Genomic DNA, 13,111 nt, shown 5'->3' with positions numbered 1-13,111 from the left:
TACTCCCAGCCTGCCTCTCTCTTTCCATAGTGAGGTGGGGATCTGGGGTAATTTTACTTTTAAAAGAAAAAACTCAGTGTTCATTAAGTACTGTTGTATCTTCTGAAACTTGGTTTTAGAAATTCAATAATGAGACGGTGAGAGTTTTATGCATTACATACTTTACAGTATGTAATGTTAATTCTAAAGTTAATTCTCTAGTGGGGGGTTAATTGATTAACTTAAGGTATCAATGTTATAAATGACAGAAGCAGTATTACACCCAAGAGCCAGCATGTACTCCATAATCAGGGCTGTTCCTCATAAATTTTAAAATTGAGATAATTGAAGTCATTAATTCCTACTAAACCATAGTACTAGGCCAGGACATACAACAAAGGAGTTAATTTAAAATATTCCATACACTTTCAATCCTGACAGTCTTTTCACTATTTCACTTAATATTTTTTTTTACATATATCCACTTTTATCATGCAGTTCAATCACATCTAAAGTCAGCTGCTGTTGTGCTGATCTAATCTAAGAAGCAGCCAAAATGGAGAAAGGGATCCAAGTAAAGGTGGAAAGACACCACCTAACTTGCTTTGTCTGATGAGGTTATCTTTAGTAATATAACTTTCTATAAACCATAAAACTGGGGCTGGATGGTGACACACCTGGTTGAGTGTACATGTTACAATACTCAAGGACCTGACTTCAAACCCCCAGTTCCCCATCAGCCACTCGCCTGCAGAAATCAGTCCTTGATCCCTCCTTTGGAGATGCATAGGAGCTCAGGCTGCGGGAACTTATTAAAAAATCAGTTTAAAGATACTTGAATGTTAGCCCCACCTGACTCGCCAATTATGTTTAAGGAAAAAGGGGGGGAGACATTTGTTCTCCCAATACTAAAGGTCTGCCACGCATTCTCTCTACAATGAATTGAGGAGAAGGCATGAATATTCAGGCACTTTAAATTTATTAGGGGAAATTGAGAACATTCATATGTTAGAAGGAGAGAGATAGAGAGAGAGAGAGAGAGAGAGAGGGAGGGAGGGAGGGAGGGAGGGAGGGAGATGGAGGGAGGGTGAGAGGGAGAGAGAGAGAGAGAGAGGGAGAGAGTCTTAATTGGTGATCTGGGCAGAGAACCAGAGCTCTCTCAGACGCTAGGTTTTAAAACCCAAGCCCCATCTCCATCTTTCTAAATCACACCTGTAACCACTCTTATTTTCTGGGCGGTACCTTGTCCCTCAACAGTACTATTATTTATGTGGAAGATAAAAGCTGAGTTGGACGGAACTCTGAATAGTTTAACCTCTGTTTCAATGAATAAGCCACTTTTATAGGTGACTACTTAACACATCAAGTGAGGAAAATGTGTATTTATAAACAGAAAAGACATTCTAATGTCTTTAGAGTGTCAGAAAGCCAAATCTTGACAGCAGCAATCACAGACATTAAGAAGTAGTGAGGAATGTGGCTGACTTGGAAGTATCTGCAACTTGGAGAACATTCATATTCAAATTCCATTAAAGGATTGCTAGTCCATCAAAACACATTTGAAATCTTTGGTTATATGTCTCCATTGTTCTCTGCATAAATGAAAGATTTGGTATTGTATAATGGAAAGGAAAAACTCTCTTTGGATGCCTTTGACTTTCTCAGAAATGAGCACCAAATCCAGGAACCATATTAAAAAATGACTTGAAGTGGGTAGAAAGATCTGTTTAGAAAAGCAAAGTTCATGGGGAGGAAATAGAATACAACCCTGTCAGTCTAGAACTCTCCTTCAGGAAAGAAGCCTTCTTCCAGTCCGTTGAAAGGTAACCCTTATCTCCTGCTATGTGCCTGCCATGATTGACAAGAGTAGTGCCACAGTTTATTGGGGGAAAAAAATTCTTTTTTAAAAATTTCTTTATTGAGGAATTAATGTTTTACATTCGACAGTAAATATGCATTTCTCAGTTTTCCATATAATAATACAACCCCCACTAGGTCCTCTGTCATCCTTTTTGGACCTGTATTGTCCCCACACACACACACACACACCCACCCCAGAGTCTTTTACTTTGGTGCAATATGCCAATTCCAGTTCAGGTTCTACTTGAAAAAACAACGTTCTTATAATAAGGTAGAAATTCCAGTTCAGGCAGAAAAAATAACTCACTTGAGTAGTGCTCTGTTTTGTTTTTTTTTTTGGGGGGGGGGGGTCATGTGTACAGCCCAGGTTCCAGCCAGGCCTCCAGTGCAGTGAAGGAAACTTCAGCATTGTGATTTTTATTTCCCTGTCTTTCTCTCTGCTTCTCTATCTGAAAAGGTAAAACTGAAGCAGTGAAGTCTCCGAGATGAAAATAAGCTATGAATAAACCCCAACTCTTCTGTGACTATTCAGTCTTAACGACTACAATATAATTTTAGTGAGAAGGACATCAACATCAAATAGGCTAATTTTTTTTAAAGGTTATACAGTCTACACTGAGTTATAAAAATTGAAGGCATGTCCCTTAGCTGAAGCAGATTGAAACTTTGGAATGATAGGATAAAAACAAAGGAAATCACTGCAAAACACTAACAATTTCATTTCCTTTATCAGAACTTAGGATCTGGTTCCCTTTCTAGATACTCCTTGCCTTCCTTGCCTCACCCCCCTCCCCCACCCAGTCTACTTCCCTCCATTCTTCAGAATTCAAAAGCAAAGGCAAATTTCAAAGCGAAAGCTAATGTCAATTACTCAACTTAGCCTGGAGCCAAATTTCTAAAGTCATCTCTGGTGCCTCAACTGCAAAAATAAATAACGTCTGAAGGGAACTTGGAGTTCTTTGATTATGGATAGTGGACCATTAAATCAAGAATCTCCTTAATGTTTGGATGACCTATATAAAACTACTATTGATTTAAAGTACTTGAAAATCGAGCCTTAGTGAGAACCAAATTCTAATTATGAACCTAAAATATTTTCACTGAGATCCACGAGGGAGATGTAGCAATGCTGGTGACTGCTCCTTCGAGAGGTCAGAGAGGAGCATGAGAAAAAGAAGTGAAAAAGGAAAAGTACGACTGTGAGAATCTTTTAATGGACTGATCCATAAAAGTGAATAGGATACCCTAGAACTTCATGCAGTTAACTTTTTTAGAGTTTCGTGATTGACTCCTCCTCCTCCTCCTCCTTTTTCTTCTTTTGCTTTATTCATTATACTTAAAGAACAGACAGAAGTTAAGCGCAGGTGGTGCAAAGGATACTGGTTCGTGCCCCTGGCTCCCCACCTGAAGGGGAATTGCTTCACAGGTGGTGAAGCAGGTCTTCAGGTGTCTTATCTTTCTCTCCCCTTCTCTGTCTTCCCCTCCTCTATTTCTCTCTGTCCTATCCAACAATGATGACATCAGTAACAACAACAGTAATAACTACAACAATAAAACAACAAGGGCAATAAAAGGGAATAAAATAATATTTAAAAAAGAGAACAGACAGAAATTGAGGGGGGAGGAGGAGGTAGACAGGGAGAGACAGATAGCTTCAGATCTGCTTCATCGATCATGAAATCTACCCCATGCAGGTGGGGACCGGAGGCTTGAACCTGGGTCCTTGTGTGCATGATAATACGTGGAATTAACCAGGTCCACCACCACCTAGTCCGGTGCCATTGATTTTGTACATGTATTTAGACAGTCACTCTATGACTCAGGATACTGCTTTATAGAGTTGATGGAAAAGGTCATGCAAGTGAGAGTTTAGTACAGCAAGCACCCAGTAACCACTCACAGTTATCCACTGACCTCTCCAAAGTAAAGAAGATAATAATTCTGAGATATGAGAATGTACTACTTTGATTTTTACAATCTTCTGAGAATTGCAAGGTCAAATCTGTAGTGAAGTTCTCTACATACTTGATTTTTACAATCTTTTAGCACATACTTACTGGTACCTACTATATTTTTTTAGAACCTATGCAGAATTTCTGCAATGAAAAAAAAAAAGCCCACTCAGTGGACTATACAATCTACCAAGTACACAGACACCAAGAAGTGCATATTTTTTGGTTCTGATCATTATGCTTACAGAAAAACACAGAATTCTACAAATGCAAAAAGATGTGAAATTATGGTGGAGTTGCCTAGGACCTGTCCTTAAGCCTCCACAAGTGTCCCTGTGTGGGAGGTCAGAAAAGGAATAGGACGATGATGTCATAATGCTTTGGGGATACTATAACAAAACAATATCAACTACGTAGTTTATAGCAATAGCAATTTGCTTATTACACTTCTGGAGGCTAGAAAGTCCACGACAAAGGTGCAGATTCGCTGTGTAGTAAAGCCCCATCCCATCACCCCTTTCAGTAAATGAGGACATAGCAAGAAGATGACTAACATTTGTAGAGTCATTTTTTAAAATTTTACTTAATTTTATTGATTGCATAGAGACAGAGAGAAATGAAGATGAAAGAGGGAGAGAGTGCGTGTGTGTGTCTATGCGAGTGAGAGAGAGAAAAAAGAGAGGGAGAGAGAGGGAGAGAGAGAGAGAGACCTGCAGAACTGCTTTACTGATAGTGAAGCTTTCTCTCATGCAGGAGGGGACCAAAGACTTGAGCCTGAACCCTTGTGCATTGTAACATGTGTGCTCAACCAGGTATGCCAACACCTGGCCCCTTATACTTATCTTCTTGTTGTGTCCTCACTGAGTAGGATAATGGAACTTCAAGCCTTCTTTTTTTTTTTTTTCTCTCATATAAGGGCAAAAGTTCTATCTATGAGGACTTCATCCTCATGGCGCAATCAGACCTCCAAGATACAATCTATTAATACTATCAACCTTGGGGACAGAATTTCAGCGTATGAGCTTGGGGAACAGATGGACATAAACATTCAAATCACAGCAGGTGGCATGACTCAATTGCAAAGAAAATCACAAGAATCAATAATAGTGATTATTAATTATCGTTGGTTCCATTAACTATTTAACCCATCAGTCTTTGACTGTCCCTGCCTACTCATCCTTTCTCTGTACTTTCAAGATTTATCAGCCCTATATTGCGGGGCTGCCTCAGTTTGCTTTTAAAAGAGTGCCATCTTCTGGTCAAACACTGCTGTTTCCTTCCATAGGAAATCCCAGAGAATTCAAAAGTTTCTTTGGAGAAATTAAGGTGCCACATTCACTCCGAGTTTCCTAGCATACTTACCTGTGTTCTTTTACTTTCCAGTTGTGACGTGGATCAAACATATTGAAATTTAATATTCAGACTTTCTTCTATGATCTCCCAGGAATATATATATATATATAGTTTTTGGTTAGACCTACTTGATTCCTCAGCCTGTCTTGTGTCCATCTGTGAGCTGAGTGAGGACGAAAATTGATGGGAGAAGTGGAACTGGATTTTTTAAAGATTTATTTTATTCGTTTCATTAGATATACACAAAGAGATAGGCCAGAGTATCACTCTGGAAAACACAGTATCTAGGATCAAACTCAAAACCTTACACTTGGAAGCCAAAAGCTCTACTACCTGCACCACCTCCAAGGTAGTAAAAACTCATAAAAACTGCAGCAAACTCATAAAAACTGCAGCAAAGGTGGGCGCGAGGAATAACATCATTGCAAGACTGGCCAGCTCCTCATGGGGCGCGAGCGCTTCCACACTACGATCATCATCTCTGGCATTATGCTATTCTACTGCAGAATACTGTGCCCCAGTATGGTTCCGTAGCCCCCATGTCCACTTGGTCGATTCCAAATTATATTCCTCCATGAGGATCATTTCTGGAACCATCCGTTCCACCCCGGTTCCATGGCTGCCAGTTCTTAGCAACATCGCCCCGCCAGATATTCGTCGGGATGCGGCATCATCTAAGTTCATTTCCCACGTCTACGCTCGACCGGACCTGCCAATATACGCGGATATCTTCGCCCACCCTGTCCAACGCTTGATGTCTCGTCACCCAATCTGGTCCCCTATGCCTACACTGAACTTCTCCGTTCCAGTCTCTTGGAAACAGAGTTGGCAGTCAGCTGAGGTAAAGAACAAACACCTCATCACAGACCCCTGCAAGCGTCAACCCGGCTTTGACCTAGCACGTTATGATTGGGCCCTCCTCAATCGCTATCGAACAGGCCATGGCCAGTGCGCCGCTATGTTCCATCGCTGGGGAGCCAGAGACGACCCGAACTGCCCCTGCGGCTCCAGACAGACTATGACCCACATAGTCAACGACTGCCACCTCTCCAGATTCAAAGGAGGTCTCGAAACTTTACATCAGGCTCAACCTGATGCTGTTGACTGGCTACAGAAGAAGGGCAAACGCTAGAAGAAGAATTTTTATCTTGGATGTGGCAAAGGAATTCATCTAGAGAAACCAGTTGAAAGGAGGCAGAGGAGAAGTTGAAAAAGTTTCAGAAGTGCAACTTGGGGCTATGGAATGCAGCTGGAAATAAGAGAAGCTTTTTCTTTATTATTATTTTATTTGATGAATAAATAGACATTTTGAATGGCGGAGAAGATAGAAAGGGAGAGGGAATGAGGGACACCTGCAGCACTCCTTCAATGCTTGTGAAGTTTCCTCCCTGGAGGTGAGGAGTGGGGACTTGAATCCAGGTACTTGTGCATGGTACTGTGTGAGCTCAACCTGATGCACCACACAGCCCAGCCCTGAGAGAGGGGTTTTCAAAAGCTGTGCTGATGGTCTATGGAGGCGAATTATAGGGGGTTTGTGCTTTAGGAAGTTTGTCTGGGAATTATGGTATACAATAAAGATCTATACTACTCTATGCTTCAGTGTAAAAAAAAAGAAGTCTGGACTCTGGAATTACCTTGGAGATCTCCCAAACAGCCTGTATTACCCTAGAATATTTTTTTAAAAGAACATATAGGGGAGTTGGGAGTAGTGCAGCGGGTTAACTGCATGTGGTGGAAAGCGTAAGGATTCCTGTTTGAGCTCCCAGCTCCCCACCTGCAGGGGAGTCGCTTCACAGACAGTGAAGCAAGTCTGCAGGTGTCTATCTTTTTTTTCCCCTCTCTGTCTTCCCCTCCTTTCTCTATTTCTCTCTGTTTTATCCAACAATGACGACAACAATAATAACTACAACAACAATAAAAACAAGGGCAACAAAAGGGAAAATAAATAAAATTAAAAAGGTTAAAAGAACATATGACTAACAGTATCTGGCATCTTGAAAACTACCTACAAATATTTTTCACTTTAGAACTTCAGCAGCTCTGCTTGAAAATATCAGCATGTAAGCTGATAAACTGTGCTCTCCAGACTGGACAAACACTACATAGGTCTGGAAGTAAATTATATGTATGTTAAGAAAATGAGCATGGGAAGTCTGTTTGCCTGGTAATATGTATTCATCAGTTACTTTGGGCTGTTGTATCAGCTTCAACTACAGAAAAAACATGGGAGATAAAAAGATGGGGGTCCTTGAATGGCCTCAGCAGAGCTTCTAATATTAGAAGGCCCTTGTATTTAAATGGTACAGAGCAAATCAGACGGTGTGTCTTGAAGCCAAGTTGAATTGACAAAATGTAGTGATTTTGTTCACAAGTATCCTGATGATATTTGCATTGTCAGCTATTTTAATTTTATGGGCTGCATTAGTTTTCTATTGCTCCTTTAAAAAAACTATCACAAACTTAGTAGTTTAAAAAGTACAGATGTATAACCATGCAATTGTAAAAGTAAAATGCTTGAAGAGGTATCAAATTTGTTGGTTCCATTTAGAGGCTCAAAGGGAGAATCCATTCATTACTTCTTCCAACTTCTAGAGGTTTCCAGCACACTTTATTCATGGCTACATCACTTAAGTCTCTTGCTACAAGAGCTACCTCGCCTTCCCCTTAACTTTGACCTTCTTATCAATCTTTTATAAGGATGTTTGTGTTAACATTGAGTACACATGAAAAATCCAGAATGTTCTCCCTATTTTACCATCCTCAACTTTGCCCCCTCTGTAACATTTCTTTTGCCATGTGATGTAATATGTTAATAGGTGCTGGGGTTAAAAATGTGAATATATTTGTCAGAATAAGTGTTAGTTTAGCACATGAGTCTTGATCTTGCTGCAAAAAGAAGCAAAGGTCAGCATTGACCTGTTATCAGATCCTTCTGTTTCAGGAATTTGAGTCTGGAACAGTAAGTGGAACTTTTAATGACTTAAAACCCTTGTCCCTACCAATGTCCTTTGACCCCCGTCCTACCACACATAATTAAATATAACAATTTCCAAAGTTTGTCTTCTATATTTTAAAAAAATGGAACCTGATTTTAAGGAGAAAATATATTTATTATGTTATTATTTACACAAATAACAACAAAAATAGACTCTAATTTTGTACTTTTAATTCTCAAGAAAACAGACATTTCTATTATATAATCCAAATAAGCTAGGCCCTAATGCAAATTCTTCCATATTCTGCATATGTTTGAATGTGTTCTTATGTGAATCTTCTCAGACTTCCTTTTGGGACAGAAACTCATTGACCAAGAAAAATTAAGTTTATTGAATTCACTTCTATCAGGGAGGACAGTATCTTGACATTTTTAAAAGTGGTTCAAAGGGGAGGAATTAGAACAAAGTTTGTAGGGGATTCAACTCAGACAGCTTGATTTTTATGACCAGTCTTGCAGCATGAAGCTAGCTAAGATTGGTGATGTCTATGGCATAATACCCTAGGATTGACCGGTTTAGTGAAGTCGGGTATTAGAACAAGTGTTGTCAAGGAAGCTATTAGTATTGACAAATAATTTATTTTTGTTGATACAAAGTTGTGTCTTCCAGGAGCAAGTATTTTCTGGGACAGTAAGTCAAATTATTTTGATTGGTTCCCACACTATTTTATCTCAGAGACAGAAAAGTATGTCAGTTTCATTTTATAAATAATTATTTTTTTAAAGTATATCAGTTTAAGTTGTTAATTTAACACAGAACTGAGAATGCTTTTTATTGCTTCATGCACACTGTGATTTATTAACCTTGCATGTTTTCTTTAGAAATACATTCTTGTGGGAGTTGGGTGGTAGTGCAGCAGGTTAAGCGCACATGACACAAAATGCTAGAACTGACATAAGGATCCAGGTTCGAGCCCCGGCTCCCCACCTGTGGGGGAGTCACTTCACAAGCAGTGAAGCAGGTCTGTAGGTGTCTATCTTTCTCTCCCCCTCTCTGTCTTCCCCTCCTCTCTCCATTTCTTTCTTTCCTATCCAACAATGACAACACCAATAACAGCAACAACAAAAGCAACAAGGGCAATAAAAGGGAAAATAAAAAATAATAAATAAATATTTTAAAAAAGAAATACATTCTTGTTTAGGCCCTCTCTCTTTGTTAAAGAATACAAGATATTATGAGATCAGGCTTCTGGAGTCAAGTAGAATAGGGCTTGAATCTTGGGATTGAACATATATTTTCTCATCTCTTCCATGGAAATCTTCAATTGTTCTGAGATTCAGTAGTATAATGCAGGTGAAACTGCTAGTAACAATGGATGTTCACTAAAAATTAGAAGATTCAAGATGGGTGTTTGGTTTACTTGGAGTACTACGGCTAAATTGCATCTTGAAGTACACTTCTCTACTCATGTCTCTAGTTAGTGATTTCCCTCCAAAATCCTCTGGCTTTTTTTTTAATACACCAAGTAAGTAGTTTGCATTATCTTTCAACAATTGCAAATCTGCAGCCAGGTAGGTTGAGCACAAGGTCTACAAATGTGAGGTCCGATTTCAATTCCCAGCATTGCAGATGCCAAAAATCGTGTTCTTATCTTTACTTTACCACCCACCTCCTCTCACTCTCCTTTCCCTCTATTTCATTACGAAATAATATAAAATAATCATTGGCCATACTGTAGTGGACGTGGTTAAGCACACATGTAACCACGTGAAAGGACCTGGGTTCCAGGCCCTTCTCCCCACCTGCTTGGGACAGGGGGAAGCTTCACAAGTGGTAAAGCAGTGCTGCAGGTCTCTCTCCCTCTCTCTCTCTCTCTCTCTCCGTGTGTGTGTGTGTGTGTGTGTGTGTATCATCCCTATCAAATTTTCTCTGTCCTATCTATTAAAAACTAGAAGGGGAAAAAAAGGGAAAAAAATGACTGCTGGGAGTGGTGGATCCTTATTGTCTGCACCAAGCCCCAGAGATAACTCTGGTGGCAAATAAATAAATAATCTAAAATAAAAATTGCAAATCTGATCCTGTCAGTTCCACCTCCAGTTCCTTCTACAGTTGCATAATGTACTTTGGATATAAAATATCAGAAACAAGGTATTTCATGCTCTCTCCCCAACTTACATCCCTTTATTTGCCTCAAACCACTCTCCCTCCTCTCATAGCATTTCAGACATCTAGTTCTTCTTACAAGTCTTCAGGCATAAGCAGTCCCTTTCTGACTCACTTCCTTTTGGGGAGTTTCATTTTATTGTTTTTATTTGACTACATCCTTTAAAAAATTTTCATTATCTGTATTTATTTATTTATTTATGTATTTATTTAAATTTATTTATTTTTTTATTTAAGAAAGGATAAATTAACAAATCCATAGGGTAGGAGGGGTACAACTCCACACAATTCCCACCACCCAATCTCCATATCCCACCCCCTCCCCTGATAGCTTTCCCATTCTCTATCCCTCTGGGAGCATGGACCCAGGGTCGTTGTGGGTTGCAGAAGGTGACTGGGTACTGTACAGCAAACCCTAACAAAAGGACTTTTCAAAGTTAACCCAATTACCAAATAATGTGATGATAACATTAACTATCCATTGTCTTTTTGAACCCTAAGACAGCAGGAACCTCACATCTCCACTATAGAGCCTCTACTTCCCCCAGTCCTGGAACCATTATCTGTATTTATTTATTGTATAGAGACAGCCACAAATAGAGAGGGAAGGCGGTTATAGAGAGGGAGAGAAACAGATAGACACCTGCCACACTGCTTCATCACTTAAAAAGCTTTCCCCTAGCAAGTGGGAATTGGGGGCTCAAACTTTAGTCCTTGTACATTGTAACATGTGCGGTCAACCAGGTGTACCACCAACACCCAGCCTGATGATAACCTTCAGTTCACTGATGAAATATTAATTCCTCAGATTGCTTTTCATGACAACAGCTTTCATACAAATAATTCTCTATTATTGTCTCTTATCACTATCATTATTTTCCCTCCATAAAGATTTTAAATAACATACTGATTTAACAGTGTTTAGTGTCACTGCAAATGGCAAACCCCACTAAAAACTGACTGCATGTTTGTAAATAATTAGTTTGTCAACTCGCTAGGCAGAAGAACAGATCTTGAATGATTGGACTTTCAAAACGGTTCACTTTCAGGCATGGAATAACTTTATCTTTTTACCCAATATGCCATAAAATACAATCACTTTTTTTCTCTGTTATATAATGTGAAAAAAAATATTGGGAAATATTACCCTAGATCAGTATTTTGGGGACAAAGAGTTATATGCAAGTAAGGATCAAAGATCACCATTCATATCCAGGTTTTACTGTGAAATATAACTCGCATGAGAAAAAAAATCAAACCTACTGTCATTTCCTTGGTGAATAAGTTCATGTGATCTCTAGTAACATAAATAACAAAAGCATAACTTCAAATACATTCAGTCACAAATTCAAGATATTCTATATAATGTAATTATTTTACTTCTGTTGTAACATGAACTCTGAAGAAGGAATTTAAATAATCCAATAAGGAACTGCAAGTCAGTCTGGAAGAAATAATTGACAAGAGCAGTCCTTAGATCTCACCAGGACTCTTTGGATTTAAATTGGAATCCAAGTGAGAAGCATTTATTCATTATTTATTTCACTAAGTCATTTATGACATGGCCAGGCCTAAGGGAAAGTTGGGTAACAGGTTGAAAGACAAAATTAGCAAATTAAAATTAACAAGTACAGAAAGTCATAAATTCAGTATCTCCTTAGCTTACTTCAAAGACAAGGAGTGACATGGGACTCACCTGAAAAGGGCACGTGCCCTCTGACTTCTCAAAAGAGTCAACTACTCCTCCAGTCTTAGTTTTAGTCACACAGGAGTCTTCCCATGACAGAAACTGCTGGTTAAGCAACAAAAATGATTCTGATATTTGCAGCTGGTGGATATTATTCATTATTATAGAGGCAATATTCTTTTTTTTTTATTTTTTATTTAAGAAAGGATTAGTGAACAAAAGCATAAGGTAGGAGGGGTACAACTCCACACAATTCCCAACACCCAATCCCCATAACCCACCCCCTCCCATGGTAGCTTTCCCATTCTCTATCCCTCTGGGAGCATGGACCCAGGGTCGTTGAGGGTTGCAGAAGGTAGAAGGTCTGGCTTCTGTAATTGCTTCCCCGCTGAACATGGGCGTTGACTGGTCGGTCCATACCCCCAGTCTGCCTCTCTCTTTCCCTAGTAGGGTGTGACTCTGGGGAAGCTGAGCTCCAGGACACATTGGTGGGGTCTTCAATCCAGGGAAGCCTAGCCAGCATCCTGGTGGCATCTGGAACCTGGTGATTGAAAAGAGAGTTAACATATGAAGCCAAACAATTTGTTGAGCAATCATGGATCCCAAGCTTGGAATAGTGGAGAGGAGAGGCAATATTCTTATACAACTCCCACCAATGTGTTCTGAAGCCCTGCTTCCACATAGCCCCGCCTCACTAGGGAAAGAGAGAGGCAGGCTGGGAGTATGGATCGACCTACCAACATCCATGTTCAGTGGGGAAGAAATTACAGAAGCCAGATCTTCCACTTTCTGCACCCCATAATGACCTTGGGTCCATATTCCCAGAGGGGTAAAGAATAGGAAAGCTATCAAGAGAGGGGAGGATAAGGAGTTCTGGTGGTGGGAATTGTGTGGAGTTGTACCCCTCTTATCCTATGTTTTTTTTTCAGTGTTTCCTTTCTATAAATAAAAATTTTAAAAAAAACTATGGATTTAAAAGGGATGTTATTTTCCACCACAGAATATATATATAATTTGAGATATATATGTATATATAATTTGAGATATATATGTATATATAATTTGTGATATATATATAACTTGAGATATATACATATGTATATATTAATTGTAATATATATTATTTGATATATAGCCACACTCAGGACTAAATGCCATTCAGATCTCTCTACTACCCCTGT

Source organism: Erinaceus europaeus, chromosome X, assembly GCF_950295315.1.
Source record: "Erinaceus europaeus chromosome X, mEriEur2.1, whole genome shotgun sequence".
Taxonomy (NCBI): domain Eukaryota; kingdom Metazoa; phylum Chordata; class Mammalia; order Eulipotyphla; family Erinaceidae; genus Erinaceus; species Erinaceus europaeus.
This window is presented reverse-complemented; position numbering follows the sequence as displayed.